The sequence below is a fragment of the Phodopus roborovskii genome, unplaced genomic scaffold, assembly GCF_943737965.1.
Source record: "Phodopus roborovskii unplaced genomic scaffold, PHOROB, whole genome shotgun sequence".
In the NCBI taxonomy this organism is placed as follows: Eukaryota; Metazoa; Chordata; class Mammalia; order Rodentia; family Cricetidae; genus Phodopus; species Phodopus roborovskii.
The window spans coordinates 29,257,547-29,281,345 of record NW_026126470.1 but is presented as its reverse complement, the minus strand read 5'-3'; positions in this window follow the sequence as shown (position 1 = coordinate 29,281,345).

Sequence of the window (23,799 nt, the reverse complement as noted above, 5' to 3'; positions counted from 1 at the left end):
TATGTCCACATATTGTATGGGATATACCAAAATGTAATTCATTATTTGCCTCAAACTTTAACTTGAGTGAGTTCACCATGTTTTCATTTGCACCATCTGTGTAAACTCTGATCTGGAGAACTGCAGTACAACGTGAGTTGCTTGGTCTTTGATGGAACGCTTGCTCTCTTTTGGGGATCTGAGGGTCTTTGATTGGGGGACTCTTCCACTCCGGACTTGTGTGCAGGTCGTCTCTTGCTGGATTCCGTGGGGGGCTGGGTATGGCTGGCTTTTTTAGTGGCACCGGGGTGATCTGGAAGTTGGATGCCATAGACCACACTGAATAGACTCAGCCTCATTTTCAATTAAATATAAACGAAACTCTGCAACCCTCATCAAAATGTTCTGCTTGCCCACTTTCCCCCTGGCTTTGTGCATTCTTAATAACATTTTTTTTCTTTTTTAGCCCAAGAAAAAGTTATGCCTTGTGTTAATGGAACAAGCCTGTATTAGACTGTGAGAAAGTTCTGGAAAAGCACATGGGATAGATTCCAGGAACTGGTCATTGGATTGTTCATCCTTTCATATTTCTGGAAGGTCCAGAAGCATCATTACAAAGTCACATGGGTGCACTTGGTTAGCGGGCCGAGCCGGGAGTCAGCCCTAAGCCAGTTACTAAGCATGAAAAGTCGGCTGGGAGTGAAGTCTGGTAGGGAGGGGCGTGTTGAAATGATTTCCACATCCTCACAGAAGGGCCCAGAAAGTCTTTAAAAATGAAAATCCCAGATTAGCCTCAGAAGACCTTGCCTGCCTGGCATTTGGATTCCTGGACTAGCCGGACCCCCACGAGAGGAGGTATGATGATTGTCTAATCAGGGCAGGGCACACCCCCACGATTGCTCCTGCCCAATTCCCATCACCTGGGGGTCAGGCAGCGCTGTCCTTCCCCTAGGCAGCTGCGGGGATTAAGTCATCTGGTGTTAGAAGTGTTCTGTCTGCTCACGACCCCCCTGAGACTAACAGTGCCCGCCACTGGGAGTCAGGCAGCCCAAGAGGTGTTGACAGGGTGAGTGTCTGCCTCTTCTACAGCGTCTGATGTGGGTTCGGTGTCAGCCACAGGGCAGACATGGAGTGGGAGGAAGCTGGCACCGGGAGGCAGGGGACAGGAAGGGAAAACTGCCGACTAGACTTCTCTGGCGGCAGCTGCAGTCTTTAAAACCGTGTCTTCAGGAGCTCTGAGAAAGGAGTGGGCTGGCTGCAGGATGAGACAGATGTTGTCCCAGGAGAGAGTTGAGTGGCATCTGGTAATAGAACTTTCCCCTCACATTGACATGGTGTGAGAGCAACCCGTCCCCTCCGGGCCACTCCTAGCACCTGACTAGGAGCGTGCAGCTTCTCTGGTTCCTTTGAAGACGCAGCTGCCCACGGGATCAGAGAGCACGTGTCAGAAGGACGGTTGGGAAGTCCTCTCTGTGGTTAGATGACTGGGCCCTCTCAAGGCCTGTTTAGGATCTTGATAACTGCACCTGACTTATGTAAGAGCGCATCCTTCTTGGGAAACATACACTTAGGAATGGGCAGTTTGCTCTCCTCTCCGGCGGTTCACAAGGTAGCAATGAGAAGCAATAACTGAGAAGTGTGGACCAGAGGGAAAATATTCTTCCATAACTGACGTTTCCAAAGAGAGTGTTAAGAAAACAAGCAGTAGCACATGCCTATGCCTCCGCCCCGGTGGTTTCTGCTCCTTAAGAGGCCTCCTACCAACTTTCCCTCCAGAATCCATACCACATGTGCTTCAGTCTGTAGAGTCCTCCCTGGGCAGGGTGTCTCCGAGTGACATTCATCCCCAGGACTTCATGTCATTGTTCACAGAGTGCTGATAAGCCCCATGGGCAAGGGACTGTGGCTCTGAGTTTCAGAATTGGACACAAAGATAGCGGTGTTAGCAGTGTGTGCGTGTGTGTGTGTGTGTGTGTGTATGACTGTGAGTGTGTGTGCATGAGTGTGTGCGCATGAGTGGGTGCGCATTAGTGTGTGCATGTGTGTGAGTGTATGTGTGTGTGTGTATGTGTAGGTGTGTAGGTGTGTGTGTGTATGAGTGTATGTGTATGTTGGTGTGTGTATATGTGTGTATGTGTGTGTGTGTGTGTGTAGGTGTGTGTGAGTGTTTGCACGTTAGTGTGTGCGCATTAGTGTGTGTGTGAGTGTATGTAGGTGTGTGTGTAGGTGTGTGTGTGTATGAGTGTATGTGTATGTTGGTGTGTGTATATGTGTGTATGTGTGTGTGTGTAGGTGTGCACATACATATGTCACATGCATGTGAAGGCCAGATGTCAGCCACTCATGCTGTACCACAGGCACCGTCTACCTTTATTTTATTTATTTATTTATTTATTTATTTATTTATTTATTTATTTATTTTGAGATGCACTCTCTCATGGGTCTGGAGCTTACCAAGAAGCCATGCCAATGAGCCCCAGGGATCTGCCTGTGAGCCCCAGATCTCCATCCCTGCCACCCCCAGTGCGGGGATTACCAGGCAGTACCACCACACCCAGCCCTTTAACAGTGGGTCCTAGGGACCCAACCTGGGGTCCTTGTGTTTGCTCAGCAAGAACTCCGCCAAAGGAGCCACCAGCTCAACCTTCCCTTAGCTGTGATCGGTTACAAGACGGTAAAATCTCCAGGCGCTCACAGCTGATGAAATCATGTAAACTGACCCGTGGGCCTGCGGGAGGGTGAGACCCCTACCCTTGTAACATGTTTTCAGCCTTCCTGGGTTCAGAACACAGTACACCGTCAGCCACTTGGTTCTGGAAGGCGCAGTTCTGAGTTGGCTGCCACAGATGACTGTCTACTTGCATTTGCCTCAATGCAGCAGAAAAACAAGCACCCGCCAGGGTTAACCAGCACGCTGCCTTCCCGTGCTCCGGATGGAGGGAAACTTAATTCTACTCCTTTCCTGCAAGAACACCCCGTTTGTCACTCAATTTATTAGTTTCCTCCTTGAGTGTGAAGCAGCTCTAAGTGTCTTGAAATTTGTGATATTAATTTCTTCAGGCCTTCTTTGAAGTGGTTTCAGTACACGGCAAATTGTCCCCACATACATGCACTGACTACTCCAAGCCTCTTCCTTCCTCCCACCAGGACTGGGGCACTCAAAACAAAAATCAATCATTTGGTTTTTCTTTTCTTTTTTTAAATTGTGACTTGTATATGAACACTTAAAACACTCCAAGATCAGCACTGTCCTTTCTTTGGGGTAGAACATGTTAGTTTGTGTTTAATTTTGATTGCTAGTTGCCTGATTAGAGAATCTGCTTTTATCCACTTAGGGTGTATTTCTTTATACCCAGGTCCGCTAGATGGCTTGTTGCTCATTGTGTCCGGGCCTGCAGGGTTAGTCATCATGTCGTGAGATGCCCTAATACCCTTTCGGAGATGCACCGTGGCATGACTTCTTCCTCAGTAAGAGGGAGTCATTTGCTGTAACCATCCACATCCTGGCTCCCCATCCCTGCTTGGACAAGAGAGGGTAGGGCTGCTACTTGATGGCTGATGCTGTAAGCCCAGCCTCCTTATGAGAAGACAAGCTAGACTTTGAAAGGCAGGGGAGTGAGGAGGGGCCGGAGGATCTCAGAGCATTAAATAGCTTTCTGACTGAGAGCAATTAGTGATGTAAGTGTGTTCTTGAAAATGAGCTAGCTGCTTGGGGGCAAGCTCACTTACGGATGCCATCATCCCCGCTAAAATCTCCATAAAGAGTCCGGCAGCTTAGAGGAGTCATCTTCAGAGACCGTGCTTATTGGAATTCATAGACGGTGTTTTTCGTGTGGTACCACGAAATGAGGCAATGTTCTGGTCACTCAAAACAGCCATGACCTCCAGGACTTCCTCTGAGGGAAAGGCAGGCGGTGTGTGTGCTACAAACGGGTGTGGGCACTTGGGACTAATTTAAGTTACCTCTCCGAACGGGCAACGCCGCGAACAGAGCAAAGCATGGTGTGCACGCCCGTGTGCTTTGTTTTCTAGAAGAGAGTATTCTTCATGTGATTTATTTAACATACCAGATTTTATGTTATAAGCCTGGAAGTGCGGCATGTGCACGCCCGTGTGCTTTGTTTTCTAGAACAGAGTATTCTTCATGTGATTTATTTAACTTACCAGATTTTATGTTATAAGCCTGGAAGTGCGGCATGTGCACGCCCGTGTGCTTTGTTTTCTAGAACAGAGTATTCTTCATGTGATTTATTTAACTTACCAGATTTTATGTTATAAGCCTGGAAGTGCGGCGTGTGCACGCCTGTGTGCTTTGTTTTCTAGAACAGAGTATTCTTCATGTGATTTATTTAACTTACCAGATTTTATGTTATAAGCCTGGAAGTGCGGCATGTGGACGCAAAAGCCAGATCGGTACAGTTAGTTATCTCTCTCTCTGTCTCTCTCTCTGTCTCTCTCTCTCTGTCTCTCTCTCTCTCGGTTTATTTTCATAATGACCCTGCGAAGTTACAAACACAAGCCAAGATCAGGCGGGTTTCTCTGCTTTTAAGAAAGAAGAATGTATCTTGATGAAATAAGCTCCGTTGAAGCGCCCAGCCTTGTGGAGTCTGACACTGCACTACAGTCACCTCTGTTGGCTTTCTCATCATCTTCAGGCCCTGCCTGCCCCGATCCCCAACTTAGGTCCGTGCAGAATGGAGAGCGTGTACTGAGACACTCGGTTCTCCTCTGCACATTGCTTGGCATACCAAGCGGCACCAGATAAACTCTGGGGTAGATAATCCTTGCCTATTAGAATAATGCGTTGTCCAACGCACTGGTGAGATTTCCTGGCAAGAGACGGGATTGCACAGCTGTCTCACACAGGAAAGGGTCGCTATCCCAAGGCCACCAAGTCCTTGTGAACGTCGGAGCAGATGTCATATGTCGCGTTTTCCTCGGACTCCTGGGTGCACGGATGCTGTGAGCAGCTCACACGTTTGGCTGCTGAGCCTGGCTTCCGGGTGAAATACTGCATAGTCAGAAGCGGAGACTCTGGGCCCAGCTGTCTCCGTCTAACCTCCGGCTCTTTCTTCCACTCATCGTCCTCAGTTCCTCCGGGTTCCTTGTGCCTCAGTTTACCACCTCTAACCCAGATGCAAACTTGGATTGCTAGCCATGCGTTGTGACGTGAACGCATGGGTTGAGGCAGAGGTCTTGGACCGTGGCCCTGCCATGCAGCTTCTGGAGAGGAGGTCGGTGAGGATGAGTCCTGGGCAGTTGTCTCCATTCCCTCTTCCTTTCAGAGAGGACTCCTCATTGTTGTTTCTATAGTAACCTCTTGACCTTCCCTTGGTTTGTTTTAGCTGTAAAGCATGGTCAGTGCAATACAGAGCATGCCGGACCTGTAGGCCCACAGAGGCATCCCACAGTCTACAAAATAGACCCAGCTCACTGACTATTCAGTTGCTGCTGCTGTGTTAATTACGTGGATGGACTTTTATTTAGGGATTGAATTCAAACACAGAAACTGATATAACATTCACCTGGCAACCCACTGACGGGAGGCTTCCAATAAGGAAAGTGGCAGGCCCTGGGCTGTCGGGGTGGGGTGCCGTGTGGTTGCTTCACACAGCACACAGGCCTTTATCTGGGAGGTCTCAGGAGGCAGGGAAAGGGGACAGATTGCCAGAATGGCTGACCACCCTCACTGTGAAACCATCCTTATCTCCCACCAACAGATGACTCAGATTGACACAAGATTAACAAGTTGCTGAGATGAAACCAGGGTAATGTATCTCCAGAACAACACGGGGAGAGAGGGAGAGAGAGAGGAGAGAGAGAGGAGAGGGAGAGAGAGAGGGAGAGGAGAGGGACAGGAGAGAGAGAGAGAGAGGAGAGAGAGGGAGAGAGAGGAGAGAGAGAGAGAGGGAGAGAGAGAGGGAGAGAGGAGAGGGACAGGAGAGAGAGAGAGAGGAGGAGGAAAGGAAAAGAAGGGAAAGCAGGGAACAGGAAAGTTGCAGGCACACTCAGGACCACAGAGGCAGCCGGAGGGATGAGCAGGCCCGAGCTGACTCCCGCTCACCTACAGTGGAGCACGGGAGCTGAGAGCAGCTGACTTTACTCCTGGGCCGCTGCTGGGATCAGAAGTCAAAGGGAGGGGGCAGTGACACTTTACAGTCAGGGCAGACTGGAGGGGGAATGATGTAGTGAGAGGAAGACACCCAGAGGTTTGTTTACCTGTGCGCGCGCTGGGCAGGTGTGGATGAGGCCGCGCCCAGGGCCGTGATGGTCTGCCTGAAGGGACAAGAGGCCAGGCCCACGGTGGGTGGGTGGAGGGTGAATGACTTGAATGTAACCTGTAACAGTGGCCGAGCAATAATACGAGGCGTGTATACTAACAGGCACACATGCAGTCCCCTGACTGGATTCTAACAAATGGACACTCCTAGGCCACTGGAGACCACATATATTAGGAAGTTGAGTGCCCAGGATATATATGATCTCAAAAACACCCTCGGAGATTCTCATAAGGCACATTAAAAAAAAAAAAAACAAAAAAACAAAACAACAACAACAACAACAACAAAAAACCAGCATTTAGAAATCAAAGCTCTAGTGGACTAGCTGTCCTTAACCATCAGAAATGAAATGCCTGTGTGTGTGTGTGTGTGCTTTCCCTTTGTTTCACACAAGCACATGTACAAACATACAAACACACACACAGGCATATACACATGCAAACACGCACACACACGGGCACACACATGCGTGCACCACTTTTCCTGAGCTATCTTGGAGTGAGTTTTACATCTCATGCTTACGCAACCATTGTACAGTTATAGCCCTCAGTAACTTCAACGTTGATAAAAGTAATCTATCTGATCTATCGTTTCTCTTCCGGTTTTGCCCGCCGATCCACTGCCTGCGAGAGCATTTCCCTCCACCGTGCCTCCAACCGTCAGGCGGCACATTTAACGGCCCTGTCTCTGTAGCCTCTCTGTTTACTCGGGAGTAATCTCTTTCACAGTTCTATGGGGTTTTAGGACACCATTTCGAAGTCATCTACGCCCCTTACTGCTTTCAGATCGTCTGACCTTTGATGTTTCCTTGTGAGCAGACTCAGGTGACACACCCTGAGATGAAATGGCACATCTGGTTTGTGTGTCCCTCTCAGGGACTATGTCTTGGAAGATTCCTCACGCCCTCTCTGTTGGTGCTCACTTTGGTTATCTAATTAAGGTGATCTTGAAGTTTTAAAAATTGGCTTTGCATCTAGTAAACAATGACATGACACTGTAAGGTCATGCAAGCATTTTGTTCTTCATTCGCTCCCCCCTTGTATTTAGTATTTACTGGCAATTATTTCTGAAGTGACCTGTGTTTAAGATTATAAAAATACATTTTTCCAACTCCCCCTCCCCTCCTCATCTCACTCAGGGGACTTTCGCATTTGGCCATGGGCCTGGCCCCTCCCTTCTGTTCACTACCTACTAGCTGTTCTCCAACAGGAGCTCCTGTGAGTGGCTATTGTGTTTCTGTGACATAGTCGCATTTGTTTGGGGCACTTGTTTTGTTGTTGTTGTTGTTATTTTGTTTCATTTTGTTTTTGGTAGCTGGCCGTATCTCTACCATGCTTCAACCCAGATTTTTTTTTTTTTTTTCTCTTCATTCTTTTGAGAGGGCAATAGTCCCAAAATCAAGGTCTGTATACAGTCCTCCCTGTGAATCTCTGGAAGACATATTCCAATGGATGCCCAGAGCTGTGCATAATATCAATTCCCAGACATACAATTGGCCTTTCAGCCAAGAGAGTTAATAAAGGACTCCCGGGCAGGTAGCTTACACAAGGTGGGCACACGGGATTAAAGCATGCTCATTTGTTGGTGGATAGGACAGGGTGACATGACATTTTATTAGGCTATTCTAAGCATCCTAAGGATGTGAATTATTTATTTCCAGAACTCTCCGTCCAGTATGTCCAGACTTTAGCTGACCAGAGCTAAATGGAATAATAGTGGGAAGTAAAACCAAGGTCTAGATGGGACTGCCTGGACAGGGCAGGGTTGCTGTTTGTGAAACAAAGTATCTCTGCTTCTTTGCTCTTTTAGTAAACAGATTGAATGTGTGTGTGTGTGTGTGTGTGTGTGTGTGTGTGTGTGATATCAGCAAAGAGGCATGTGTGTATTCCTAGGTAACCACACGTCTTAGAAACCCAACCTCACCTCTGCAGAGTTCTTCCTTTCCTCCCTCCATGACGCATGTGTGTGAGGTTCCCCTCCGTCTGCCCCCTGCGTCAATCTCTATACCGGTGCTCAGTCCTTCCAGGGCGTCTGATCCAGTTAAACGATGTCCTCATGTGACCCACAGTGCTACACTCAGCACAAGACATTAACCTAGTAAGTTCTTCCCAGACTGAGGCCTTCCGGACGTCTCTCTCCGTCCTTCTCCTCCCTCATGCCCGTCTCTGTCGCCCTTTGCCACGGTCTGACGCTCACTTCAGATAGAATTCTACTCACCCTGTTCTCCCCTGCCTTTGACATTAGCCTTCCCCTCCCCTCCCCACCCCCCACTGCCTTTCTTGCCGCTTCTGTTTTGTTTTTGAATACGAGATCCATCAACGTGCCCTTGGAAATCAAAATGGAACAGGTTTACTTATACCAACATTCCGTTCCCCTCTCATCTTGTCCCCTGGGGTAATTCAACCTTATCGTTCCCCATGTTTCTCTCCCACCCCTCTTTTGTGTCGGTCGGTTGTTGTGGTTTTGGTAGAAATAATCCCATTTCAGCGTTCCCTTCTCCTCCTCCTTCCCTCCCACAGGGAAAGTAGCAGACACTAGTGTGTCCCTGTCCCACGCCTCGCTCAAGGCACTTGCAACTCCAGTCCCTCTGTTTCTTCATCTGGCTGAATGTGGTCACCGCAAAAGGGTCTGTGCGTGTGCGCGTGTGCGTGTGTGTGCATGCGTGTGGGCGTGCGTGTGCGCGTGTGCGTGTGTGTGCATGTGTGCATATGTGTGTGTGTATGTGTCTGTGTGTGTGCGTGTGTATATGTCTGTGTGTGTGGTGTGTGTGTGTGTGTGTGCATGCGTGTGTGCGTGCGTGTGCATGTGTGTATGTTTCTGTGTGTGTCTGTGCGTGTGTGTATGTGTCTGTGTGTGTGCGTGTGTGCGTGCGTGTGTATGTGTGTATGTGTCTCTGTGTGCGTGTGTGCATGTGTGTGCGCGCGCGTGCGTGTTTCTCTTATCTTTTACTGCAAAAATGTTGGCTGTGGAAAAACTTTAGTTTTTCTCTTCTTATCCATTATAAGTTTAAATGTGTGTGCAGAGGTGGGAAACAAAGCCTCAAATAGATACTTCTGCGCAGATGGCACCGAGCCAAAGCTGAGCTAGTCCTTTTGGAGCACAATAAGCATTTCTCATACTTTCTGTGTCTAGACGCTCTGCTCAGATGTGGCTTCCCCCTTTGTGGTCTCAATGGTTTTTCTATCAAAGGTCTACCCAGCCTAGGCCCCAGCTCTTCAACGCCTTCTGGAGAAACCTTCATGGTCCAACCAAGTGCATCTTCATCTAGGCTGTACTCCTCTGGTCTCTAGGTTCTTAAGGCAAAGGCCCAATCATGGTTTTACACAACCCTCTCAATCACGTAAGCCCAGAGCCCTGGAGACCGGTTGGCTTAAAAGGCACGCGACTGTAGTACTAGACTCGGAGCCTGAGATTGTCCTTGAAGATGACTCACAGATTAGTAAGGCGTGAAGCTCACAGGGAATGTGGGAGAAAGGAGAAGGTCCCCAAATGTGACATCACCCCTTAGACAGCATGTTTGTGCACCCCACAAGATGCCGTGGTTTCAGAGGGAGCCTGTTCTGCCTCAGAGAATCAGACAAAAGTGCCTGGGTCTCGCGCTGCATCACTAAACTCATGCAGTGACCTAGCCTTGGGCTCAGGACTCAGAGTCTGTGGAAACCACATGACCTTTGCCCGGACTTTCCCTCTTTGCCTCAATTTCATCTGTGAAATAATTTCCCTCCAGAGGTGGTTGCATGTGAGTGTAACCCCAGTGATGATGGTTGGGCCATGAGACAGGAGGCTCCAGGGGGCTCCGTGGAGCTCAGTGTCATCTGTCAGCTCAGCAACAGACCTGGCTCACAAGCCTAAGGATAACTCCAGTTATCTTCTGACCTCCATACACATGCACCCATGCACATGTACCCACATACATGCACGAGCAACATACATGTCCTCTATCCTTCCCACACAAAGGAAGAATCATTTGGCTCATGTAATTATTATCCAACACACAGTAAGAGTGAGTGAGACAGAGACTCCCACCCCTACTCCGGACACACGTAGTTTTACACCGAGACAGCTTTCCCAGCCAATCCTGGGGTATTTCCTGCGAAATAACAAGTGAAAATGTGTCCGTGAGGATCACACAAGCTCAGGCAGGACAGCGCCCGCACACACGGTGGTGTTGTGGAAGAGGACGTGCCCTTCAGCTGGAGAACCGTGGCTCAGCTAGCTTCTCTTCACAGAACCCCCCCATGAGCTCTGGGTCCTTACCACTGCATGTGTGCAGTCCAGTTTGTCTTTACACGGCCGGGCTCCCATCCCGCCCTTCAGCAAGCTGTGAGGGCTGGTGATGAGAGGCACACTCTGTAAATGCGAAGAAGGAGGAGGGAGCGGACACTGCGTATGACCATTGGCGCCAGTGGTATTGGAGACAGTGGTGCTAATAGGAACCAATTAATAACAAGTGGTGTAGTTCTCTAACAAAACATCCGAGGCTGAGGACTGCACAGAGAAGGAAGACACAGTGGCTCCCTGTCTGGATGGCGGAAGAACATGGCATGGGGGAGGGCCAGCTAGAGTTGATTCGTGAGGAGCTCTGTGGACATGACGTTTCGTCAAATGTGGACTGCAGTGTGCACTGCAGGAGACAGGGTGTTCGGTTCTTTGTGCTTTGATTTAAAACACTTTAAAGTAATTATAAGTGATGGATGTATAAATAACCACAACACACTGTAAACATCCTTTTCAACTCCTGTGTGTTTTCTTGGGTGAGCGGGGGGGGGGGGGGGAATTAGAGAGTATTTGAGTGCATATGTGTGTTTATTTGGGTGAGTGTGTATGTGTGTGAGTGTGTATTTGGGTGCATGTGAGTGTGTGTATGTGTGTGTGTGAGTGTGTATTTGGGTGCGTGTATGTGTATTTGGGTGCATGAGTGTGTGTATGTGTGTGAGTGTGTATGTGTGTGCATGTGTGAGTATGTGAGTGTTCATGTGTGAGTGTGTGTGTGTGTGTGTGTGTGTGTGTGTGTGTGTGTGTAGGGTGGTGGTAGAGAATTCTGTCAGCAGTGAAAGCCCAACTTTTATCACCTCAGCTTAAATGCTTCTGTAGGTGAAAGAATGCTAACCCTCCGGTTTTAAGCTGATCGCTCTGGAGGCCGGGGAGCTGCTCCGTGTTGAGAATGGATGCTACTCTCCCAGAGCACGAGTTCCCAGCACCCTCAGCTCACTCTCTGTAACCCCAGCTCTAGGGAGATCCATGGACACTGTGTGCGCATGCTCACACACAGACACACACCCATACAGACAACTGAAACTAACCTAAGCCTTTTTCTAAAAGACCACCAACTAACCAGGATGAGTTCCCAAGCTCGGTTTCTTTAAACGACTCTCTCAAATGCAGTGTTTAAGTAGAAATATTTTACCTTGATTTAGGACACTGAAGAACTTGGTCCAAATAAAATAAAATCAAACAAAGAAAAACAACAACAACAACAATAATAAAAAAGGAAAAGTAAGCGGGCGGTATAAAGAGGTTTGCCTCCTGGACGATTCCAGATCCCAATTAGTGAGCAGGGTTGGTGTGCACACCTGGTGCTAGGGAGTGGATTAGGGCTTTGTGGTACAGAGATGCTGAAGAAATGAGGGGACTAGTCAATGGGCATCATACCCCATTAGGAAAGAAAATACGTGTGAATTAGGGACACTGAGGGCTCCTGTGCTGTGTGGCCCCACTGTCTGGATTAGCCGGCTCCGCAGCCTTTGCTGGGAGGACAGCCTTTGCTGGGAGCACTGTGAGCCTCCCCGGAGCTTGCCTTGGGGTCGATGCTGCTGTTTCTAGGCTTCTAAGCCTTTGACATCTGTCTTCTCAGCTCTGAGACAGCGTGGCTGCAGTTGCTTGTAGCAATTAGTCTCTGTTGTGTGCAAAGACTCTTGTGTTGACTGAACCAATTAAAAGATCAATTAGTGCAGCCCAAGAGCTTGGAGAGGTGGCTTTGTATGACAGGGCGTCCCGTCTCCATCTGTGGAGGCAGCCACAATCAAAACCGTCATTTAGGAAGACCCTCTGGTCTTTACAATGTCTGTACATTGGTAATTGTGTTGCGGAAGCTATTAGTCAGGGACCAATATGGCAAAGGGGCTTTCTTTTATTAAACTCTATGTTTATTTTTTATTACGTTTGCATGTCTGTGGGTGAGTGGGTCTGTGCATGCATGGGTGGGTGCTCACAGAAGCAGGGCGTATCCCATCCTCCTGGAATTGGGTTTGGAAGCAAACTCTCATTTCCCACTGAGCTGTCTCTTGCGCTCCAATAAAGGGTAGGACTCCCTTTTACAATAATTAAATGACAACATTTAGGTAAAAGTAACAAAATAAAATTGAATTTGTAGTATATTTGATATTTTGTTCAGAATAGTTATTTTTCCCCATGCTTCATTACTTTGGCCTTCTTATTTTTAGGTTAAAAGGCAAAGGAATCAAGTCTCGTGTGTTCAAAGTTTCCCCCTCTATAGAATCTCAGCATATGACTAGTGTGGATATTTTGCCACTGCACACTCCTAGAGCTGGCTCTGAGCTGTCACTGATGGCCCTAGATCCACGGCGGCCAATGGGGTCACAAGGACGGGTATCAGTTTTCTTTCTTCATTGCTCGGGATTGAATGGGAGCCTTGTGTGTGCTGAGCAAACATTCTTCCATTAAATCACACCAGCCGGTCCCTGGCTGTTTGGGGCTGGATTGTGAAGGCCATCTTGAGAATCTGAATCTGCCCTTCATCAGAAAATTGAGCACACTCTCTGTCTCTGTCTCTATCGCTGTGTCTCTGTCTCTCTCTGTTTCTCTCTCATGCAACAAACACCAAAAGTAGCCAACAGAAATTACCAGAGGCTTAGTAAGATCTGGGGCAGATGCTTCCTCAGAGCCTCAGAAGGAACAAGCCCTGACATGACACAGACTTGTGCTTAAGACACACAACTGTGTCCCTGCCTCGGATCCATTACAGGGAATAAGCTCTGGGACAGAATTTCCTTTGTACATTTTCCTGCCCAACAGCCCAGAATGCTACACCAAAGTTATTTGCTTACCGAGATAAATAAGAGCAATCAGTGGTTGGAAAGCTCACCCCTAAACTACTGTAGAAGAAATCATACAAACCAAGAGAACCCAGAAACCATCTCTATGCAGTCCTGGTATGGAGTATGTATGTTTTCAAAAGTCATGACTGACAACTCCATTTGTTTACAAGTCGGAGGTCCCCACCAACTAGCTCTCACCACTTATAAAACCGAGTATTATTTGAAGGCCTCTGAAGATATCTAATAAAACTGCTAGCTAAAAGAGTCGTTTGATCTCCAGGCAGCTCTGAGGACAGATATGGCTCCCTTTTTTCTGGAAAACGCTTTGTTCTTTCTAGTCCACTTAAGGAGGCAACAGAGCAGCGTCTAATTCAGAGGCTTTCCGACTCTGTAGAACAAAGTCAACCCAGGTCCTTATCACGTGAGACTGCACGGGGATAATCTTCTAGAAGACATAAATAATTCTCCGTAATGCACTTGGCAATACTTTGATCTTATGTGCATTTCTCCTTAATAGATGGATATTACAAACCTAGCTGTACTTGTCGAGGAGTTAGTTCAGTGGGGTGATGGCAATGATACTAGACCCTGAAGATTATGTTTTGAATATAAGCTATTGAGAGGACCAACGTAATTTTACAAGTTCCTGAAAAAATGTGAGATTACATTCCAGTGCTTCCCCCCTCCATTCCAGTGCTCATGCCAAAGACTTGCTGTCCTGTATTTAATTTTCTCCTGTTTTACTAACTGTTCACAGACTTTAGAAGAGCCTTTGAAATCTCCATCTTCTACCGAGAATGGCAATATCCAGTGGAAATGTTTCCAGCTTCCCACGGTATCGCTCAACTCTCCTCTCTGTCTCTCGCTCACTCCCACAGTGCATTAGACTGGGGTGCGGCGGGGGCGGGTGGGCAGGGGAGAACAGAGCAGGGGAGAACTGTAAGCCCAGGGTAGAGATCTGAGCCCCTTCGGATGCAAGGGGGGGGGGCCACCAGAGAGAGAACAAGGGAAGGTTGCAGTCAGAGTTCAAGTCTTTCTAGGCCACTCTGGAAGCTGCTTAGAATGCAGTTGTGACCTCCAAGTGGCAGGGGAAGCTGGGACAAATGCATGCTGGCCCTGTGGCTAGTGAGGATACCTCCCTAATAAGATGTGATGAACTCAAGTCCCACGTGTTGGTCGTTGCACTGCTAAATCATGGCCTTCATGATTGCCTGATGCATGGTTTTAAAACAGTGGCTGTTCATGAGACACAAAAAGAAAACCCAGAGTCATTATTCAGCCCTGGGCCTTCCCCTCTGAATTCTGCCAGTCCTTTTCTGGTTCAGTTGAGGAATTCCAGGACTAGAATCAGGGTCAAGATGGATTCTTCCACATCTGTAGAATGAGGTGTCATCCGTTTGTGATATGCCCAGACAATCAGAGGTTGCTCAGTGTGGGGTCCAGCCACGTTTGCGCCACAGAGATGATGGCTTCCTGCACTGCGGACATTTGTCCCCTCAGAAATGATTGAGGGAAGAGCTGTGCTCCCTCTCAGAATGGGGACAATGTTGAGGCATCAGAGGAAGCCTGTATCATACCGTGGGAGTGCTCTGTCACCAGATACTGAAGGGAGACCAGATGGGCTGCCTGACCCTTGCCTTGTCATCTGCCAGGTGTGCAGACACACTTCACACGGAAGCCAATAGGTGGCAGAGTGATCTTTTCTAGACTTCACAGTAACATTCCTAGGGTGAAATCACAGCAGGGTCGTAGCAGAGCTCCAGTAAATGAGCGTCTTGGCTTCCAACCTCCCCGCCCCCATTTGAAGTTCTTCACATAGCCCAGCCACTCAGCAGGTTAGTGTTTAAGGCTGCAAAAATATTTCCAGTCTTCTAAAATAGCAGGATTGAGAACAATTAGCCAAAATCCCACAGGCACACATTTACTGCCTTAAGTTGTGCCTTCTTGTGTTTAGGACTTTGTCCTAACTCTTTAGGACGCTCCCTTTTTTATTGATGCGTGCACGTGAAAACAAAAACAAAGCTAGCTATTATGACATCCGGAAGGGACTGTCCCCTCGTGACGTAACAGCACAATCACAGAGGAGGACTGGCCTGGAGGTCAGCGTCCACAGTGTCACAGGGTACCTGGTGAGCGGCCACTCGCACACTAGGGAGGGAGCTGAGGAGCTGAGATTAGGTTAGAAATTCCCTCACTTTTGCATGTTGCTGACTTTTTACTGCTTTCCTTCATTAAAAAAATGATACGAAGCCTAAAAACTCCAGCAGATGCATAGGGGGAACACACACACACACACAAAACACATATACATACACACATATACACATACACACAGACACACACACAGACATACACACAGACACACACACACAGACACAGACACACATACACACACATACAAACACACACACATACACACACAGAGAGAGACACACACAGAGACACACACACAGACACAGACACACATACACACACATAACACATATACATACACACATATATACATACACACATACACACACACAGACACACACACACACAAATTGGGAATGCTAAAATAGGGCAGTTCTAGAATAACCTCAGGTGCCCTTGTGCTGCTACACATTGCTCATGTCTCAAACCTCAGGGGGACTCTGGGACTGTCTGCCCTAAGGCATGGAGGGTGCTGCCAAGCCTCATCCTTGGCTTTTATTCCCTTTGAGACAAGGGGCTGGAGAGATGGCCCAGTGGTAAAGACGCTTGCTGCCATGTCTGGCCACCCAAATTCGATCCCAGTGACCTGCAAGGTGAAATGAGAGACTGACTTCACATTGTCCTCGGATTGCTACACAGCACTGTGGTTCCTGGGTGCCCACATACACACACACATACATACATACATAGTGTACACAGAACAAATACATGAACACATAATAAATAAATAAATGTAGCAGAATGATGGTGGTGGTTGCCTTATGTGTATCATTAAGGACTACCAAAAACCAAACTAAAAAGAAAAAGAGCAAACAAAAACCACTCCACAGAACAGGCACCCTGGGTAAACGACATAAACAGTAAGTGAATGCAGACAATAGACTTTTAAAGAACAAATCGGAACTGAGTGGAGGAGAACCTGTGATTAAAAGCTCAAAGTCTGAGGAAGAATGGAGCCATAAACGATCAGAGGAAAAGGAAAAATGAAGGACGCCCCTGAGGGCCATGGCTTCTACCCTCCACACAGTGGAAAACTATGCTGCCCTGAAAAGTGAGTGTAGGAATCTCTCAAGACTGCTGATGTTGTCCTCTGAGGCCTTCACTTCCCTTACAAAGCACTGTGGCATGTCTCCTGTCCTGGCAGCCCTCACGCTCCAGGTTGGGTAATGAGTAGCCAAGCTGTGTAGCTCTATAGGGTGAGGCATGGACACACTCAAATACTAGAGGACTCTTCTTGGTGAAATCCAAAGTCCGCAATCTGCATCAAGCGGATTACAGAACTCCCCAATCACTACAGAGGAGCAAAAGGGAGTTCTACCTTCCTCTCTGTCTTCTGCCACAAGGCAGAGCTTTTATTGTATTGTGTTATATGCATATATGTATGCATGTTCCCTTGTGTCTGGACATACATGTGTGCACAATGCATATGAATGGGTGTGTATGTGTGTGTGTGTGTGTGTGTTGTGTGCACGCGTGAGCGCATGTAGAAGCCAGAGATTGACCCTGAATGTTTGCCTTGGTTGCTGCTACTTTATTTACCATGGCAGGATCTCTTGGGTGAACCAGGAACTTGCCAATTTGGCTAGTCTAGATAGTCAGCTTGCTCCTGGAAATCCCCTGCCTCCGGTCTCCTGAGCGCTGGGATTATAGACAGACTACCTTGCCATCTGGCATTTATGTGTTGCGGTGGGCATGTTCACATGGTAAGCAACTTTCCCCACTGAGCCACTGTCCCAGTTCGAGAGACATGAAGCCTTCAGAGTCCAATTCCTGCTTTCCAGTTTCTACCTGGATTCCTGGAGACAGTCTACACCTCCTGCAGAGTCAGGCAAGGGGATGTGACTCTGCCTTTCAGGACAATCTGTTCAGAGGTGTCACCTCTCCACACATGGCTGCCTGCCATGGGGAATGCCTTCAGTAGGTTTCTTTTACCCAGCCATCAAAAGTGTGGAATTTGAGGGTGGGTAATCCTTGAAGACAAACAGTGCTAACAAAGAGAGTCACCACAGGGGCCCTGGACTGCCCCCACAGGGGCCCTGGGCACTCAACAGCCCTGGTTTCAGCTCCTTTACTCAGTTCAGGTTCAGGAGCTTGTCTTGCTGTTTGTTCCAGAGAAGAAGGAAAGGCTTCGGACGGGAGTGCTAACCACCCACCGCTCTTTGGAGGCGTCCTCTGAAGGACAAGCACAGGCCCACTCGCTTAGCTGCAGCTGCGTTTTATTGGGTCACAGAACAATAACCCACGTTACAGCATTGAAATAAAACAGGCAGGCTTTGGAAAGATTCAAGAAAAGAGCTCCAGGCCCAAGAAACATCGTGGAAGAGGGCAGAGAGATCCCGAGAGCCAGGTGTTGATGGCAGCTGCAAACGGTGCCCTTTGGACACACAGAGGCACACACTCACCGGCTTGGAGCAGCCATGATTGCCTGAGACCTGCACCAGAGCAAGCCAGGCAGCCTCCCAGCCTCTCCCGTGGATGGTGGAGGGCCCATGTGCCCCCAGCGCTAGCGAAGGAGCTGCAGGAGTTGATGGAAGCTGGGAAGGGACATTTTTCTTTCGTGTCCCCTGGCTGGTTTCCCATGCTCCAGTGGATGGTTCCACGTCCATGGGCAGCATCAGTTAAGACAGTGAGGAAAGGACATGCAGTTGGGAGGGGACACTGTGAGGGGTAACGAGTGGAGTGGATTTGGTCAAAACACATGTCTGACTACATGTATGAAATCCTCGGGGGGGGGGCATAGTTTTTAAAAGGCAAGTTTCACTTTAAAAGTTTTATGTTCTAAAGATACAGGGATTTTTGTCTACAGCCAGGCTTACTATATGTAAATATTGTCTGTTCTGCAGTGGCAACTTGAAAAATCCAAGAGATAAAAATGACATCTTACTGATAGACAAATGATTGAATTTTTTTTTTTTTTTTACTTTGAAAATTACAGAAAGTTACTTTTAGGGTTTTTCGTTTTGTTTTTTTTTTTTTTTTTTTTTTTTTCAGACAGAATTTCTCTGTGTTTCCCTGGCTGTCCTGGAACTAGCTTTGTAGACTGGCTGGCCTCAAACTCACAGAGATCCGCCCACCTCTGCCTCCCGAGTGCTGGGATTAAAGGTGTGCATCACCACTGCCCAGCTAATTTTAGGGTTTTTGATAATCTGGCTAATTTTAGGATTTTTGATAATTTACATATATGGGGTTTCATATCTCAGCTGTAAGGAATTCTATGACAGTCAGGCAAAGTAAAATGGCAGGCTTAATCTAGTTGGATTATTTTTCTTCTACCAAACATGTTTAAACTCATATTGAAAAAAAAAAAAGGTTGGATGGTTTCCCTTAAGGGTATAAATGTACATCCTGTCTTTTCTTAAACACGAGAGAAAACTGAGTTTAAGCCTTTTTATTTTTCCTTAAAGATTATTCTTGGCAGCTCTCTGGGAAAATCTGTTAGCTTGTCAAGATAAATTTTGCGAGAAGTATCCCAGGTTATGGAAAACATGGCAAAAATGTCGCAGAGATAAAGGGCCCTTGCAGAACTAGGGTTACACGTGTGCTTGTGTGTGTGTGTGTGTGTGTGTGTGTGTGTGTGTGTGTGTGTGTACAGGGTAACTCGGGACACAGAGGGTGTTCTGGAAGCTACCGGCAGCTTTCATTACTTCGTTTTATTTTTCAAGTAAGAGATGCTGTCATGAAAGAGGATTTGCAGTTTTAAAATGTACCTGGCAAAAATAAGCATGCCTAAATGTTTTGAGTAGCGGTGTGTGCGTGCTGTGTAGAGAACCTTGTGTGGACCACTGCCTGCCTTAGTCATGACAATGCACTGCATACAAAGTAAGGCTTCGATCCTTCCGAGAAGCGCATGCCTATCATTTCCCATCACTTTATCACAGGGACCTCTCTCTCTTGCTTCAAGGGACTCCAGCTTGAGTAGTGTAGGTGTTGCACTTCAGGCTTGGGAGGACTTTGATGCTCTATTTACTCTCTAGCAGACAGAGTCCTTCGTCTCTCTCCATCCCTGACACAAGGCAATGCTTCCCAGTTTCTGGGAAGAAAGGCCACAGGAAGCTGTGGGCCACCATCCAGGGACTGTAGCTAATAGAGAGATGGACACTCCAGTATAGAAGCACAGACCTTGGAACCAGACAAGCCCTGTGAAGCCCCTCCCACAAATGGCGTGGTCCTGGGAAGGCGCATGCGTGCGTGACGAGGAGCCCTTTGCTCACGTCCCGCATAGGTTTCCATGAGATCAGATTGGGAGCCTGGCCTGTGCTGACACAGGCCTAGGCGTGACCTTGGTTCCCTACTGCTGCCGCTATGATAGTTACATGTCAAGGTTACAAGTTACAGGGGCAGGAAGAAGGCAATGGAGGTGAGCAGGACACCCATGTTAAAGTCATCATGAATCTGCCTGGAGAAGGCTTCCCAAGAGATTTCAGTTCACGTGTGTGTGTGTGTGTGTGTGTGTGTGTGTGTGTGTGTGTCTGTGCGTGCACACACACACACAAGGGCATGCACGCTGCTATGTGTAGAGGCCAGGGAACAATCAGAGAGATTATCCACATACTGTGAGACAGGGTCTCTCTTCGGCCTAGAGTTCACCAATTAGGCTGTCCCGCAGTCCAGCCAGCCCCAGGGATCCTCCTGTCTGAGACTGCAAGCACACACCACCTGCCTGACTTTTGTGAAAATGTGGGCCCTGGGGTGGCAGCCTCACACTGCACTGCGGGACAAGCGCTTAACAGCTGAGGTATTCTCCTGGTTGTTGAGGCACAGCCAGGTGTGGCGCTGGGTTCCATGCTCAGGGGGACAAGTTATAAAGTTCTTTTCCCTAAGAAGGCACAGTGGGGCCCTCATGCTCCACCCCATGTGGCAGCTCCCAGCTGCCCCCCCTCCTGCCCCCTTTCTCCACAGCGGGACCTCCTGGGCCAAGACCCAGCATCCCCTCTCTCCCTCCCTCCTCCCTCTTTCTGTCCCTCCCCGCATCTCTCCCTCCCTCCCCTCCCTCTTCCCTCCCCTCATTCCACACCACAAATACGTGGCTCGCTCTGGCTCTTCTCCTGTCCACCCACCTTGTGGCTGGTTTGTCCTGGTCCCTCTGAGCATCTATGGGGCCGGGAAAGCAACTGACAAGTTACTGCTCTGACCTGGGTGTGGCAAATCTTCCCGCCCTGTCCTGGGAAGCTAGAGATGATTCCTGGGTTTTAAGCCTTTTTTTTTTTTTTTTCTTACTTACTAATTCCCATCAGTTTTTCTAATTCCTGAACCACGTGAGTCAATGGGATTTCAATGGTTATTTGGTAGTGTTTATTTTGTTTTAGTATTTTAAGAACAGGTGGAATTTGTTTTTAGATTAAAGGATGTTTTGAATAAGCTAGAATTGATTTTGAATATATGAGTTGTGAAGAGAATACCAAAGAGTAGGGTAACGTGATACTTTTTATTTCTGTGTCCCTTTTATTAAAAAATAAGGTGATATGTACATAAGCTACTGTGTGCACTTTAGCCAATGCACATTCACAACTCCATGGCGTTTAATGGAGTCACAATGCCATGGAAACATCTCCACTGTCTACACCTAACCGTCTTTTTACCAGGCCTGGCAGGAATGCAGATACTGTGTCTCTCAATCTCACTATCAGACTATTAAGCAATGGCGGAGAAGGAATAGGGGAGTTTCCCCAAGAATCTCTCACTGCGAGAAGGAAATGTCATTGGCCAGAGAGGCGCTTGTCCGCTCAAAGAGATGCAATTCTAACAACTTAAGGAGAGTGTTTTTACAGCATGACTCCAACAGCCCACTGGTGCCTAGGTCACAACTCTCATGTCCTGACCTCTATTTAAATGTAGAGACTCTTGGAGGAATTGATGTCTATCTGTCTGTCTCTCTGGCAGCAGTAGGTCTTGGGATTCGGCTTTTGAGAGGTAGTCTAGCCCTATTTCAGGACCGAGTTTTCCGTTACTTGTGTACCCGATGAGAGAGAGCCAGTTGCAAGGTCCTGCACCGAAGCCTCGGCCCAGCTGTCTTGTCCCTCCGTCTATGGGACTGAGAGCTAAACAGTCCCCTTCCCAGGATTATCATACACTTGGTGGCAGAGATGAGAAACTACAGCTATGACACCCATAAGACCGTGTAGGGTGATTGCTGCAGATTCCTCCAATCCAGTGTGCCCCCTCTGTGGCCTGTGGAGGTGTCGCAGATGCATTGAGGCTTCCCCCAGCTGAGCTGCCCTTGCTGCAGCCTCTGGTCTAACCAGCAGCTGACCCCACACTCCCAAGTTCTGCCTACACTCAGAGGAAGAGCTTCCACAAGGCTCAGCCCACAGAGGAAGGGCAGGTTGGGGCCATTTCGCTCTTCGAGAATGAAGGACCTACAGCCCAGATGGGCCATGCCATTAATTGCTATGCTCTGGTGTTTTGCTTAGTTAAGTTTGAGCAGGTTGGACACTAAGGCATAGGATGCAGATGCCACTTCCAATCCATGTGAACCTGATCAGTGGGCTCCTTAATCCCTACCTTTACTCTCAAAAAGGCTATACATTCTCAAGGTTGTGATCAACATGAATTCACTCAACAGACACTAGTTAAGTGTTTACCATGGACCAGGTACTGAACTAGGTGCCTGGAGGGTGTGGCAATTGCCAGGAGATCTCCTAAGTCACTTAACCCTGAGGGTACATCAGTCACCATCAAAGCTGCCAGCAGGCCTTGCCTTCCTGGAGCTGACGTTTATCATCAAGGGAAGCAGACTAAGCTCCCTGCGTGTATGAAGCAGATAACCCCAGAGAAGAAGGTGGTAATTACTGTGGAGGAAAATGTTCTTGTGATACAGTGAGAGGAGAGTTGTAATTTTCAAAAGTGGTCTTTAGTGCTACAGAAAACCATGGCAGTGCCAACCAGGTGATACTTCGAAACCATCACTTAAAAATAATCATTAACAGAGAGCGGTGTTTATAAACCAGAGCTGCAAGGAAGGGCCCATGGGAATGTTGAGGGGTTTCAAGTGCGTGTATGTCCCTACCCTGCAGAAGCCAGCGGGGTCTAACCTGTATCCCCACACCCCACTCAGACAGACAACGGCTCGAGTCAGTCCGGAAATCAATCGGCTGCCTTAATACAACGAAGCAACGGACAACGGCGTGTGTGTACCCTGTGTGCTCTGAGAGCTAGCTTTTAGAGCATCCAGACGGATTTGTGGAGTGTTTGGGAGGACTTGGAGTTCCCTCAGATTTAGTGAATTCTTAGGAGGACTCTGAGATGCCCCCTCACACCTTCGATGCTCTATCGCGGAGAAGAGTCATTTATGGCGGTTTAGGGAACAACTTGGACGAAGTAAAGGTCACCCACAAAATGGCGAAGCTGGGGACAAACTCTCTCCCAGGATCCCTCCCACTGAACCTTCCGGAAAGTGGCTGCAACATCCTCCCTCAGCATTCTCCTCCACTCGCCTGTCCCTCCCCCCTGCCTGGTCAGAGTCCTCTAGCCTGACAGTGCCCCAGAAGGCATTTTATGTAACTGTGTTCTAGACCAGTTTCCCGGGGGCTCCCTTAACAAAACAGTACAAACTGGGCGGCTGGAGCCACAGAAATGCATGGCTGAGAGGTCAGAAGGTTAGACCCCAGGTGTGAGCAGGGCAGGTCCCTTCTGTGGCCTGCGAGGCTGGGCCTGCTCCAGGCTTCTGGGCTTTCTGGCCATCTTGGACGTTCCTTGGCTTGTGAAGGTGTGGGCGGCATCTCTCCCCACTTCTGCACGAGGCTACACACGTGGCTGTACTCTGGTACCCACTTTCCTGTACCCACCAGCATGTTGGATAAAGAGCCCACCCATAGATCTCATCTAAACTAAACTGGTTGGACCACAGTGGGGTCTCGGTTAGTGATCAGTTTATCTTCTGGGGTCGGGGGTTAGAACTTCAACAGAGGAATTTTGTTGAATGCAGAACAATTTTAACCCCAATAGACTCTTTGATTCCAGCATAGAAAGTGCTCAGTCAAAACAGGCTGCCTGCAGCTCACCTCCCCGGCCCCCCAGATCCATGAGAAGCCCCTCGGTGGCTTCAATACCCTTTCCTCTCTTAGAGCCGCCAGGGTCACTGTGTCTCCATTAGCCAGGGATGTAGTGAAAGGTTGTGGACGATGAGCCAACGGTATGGACGAGGAAGAGGAACATGCTAGACAGTTGAGCCTGGCTCCCCCGAGGTGGCATTGGCCAGTGGGCCTGAGGCTGCAGGGACTTCTTCCAAGCAGGGAGGAGGGTCCTTCTCTGTCTCAGCCATCCAGTCACCTTGCCCTGTCTTGTGTATT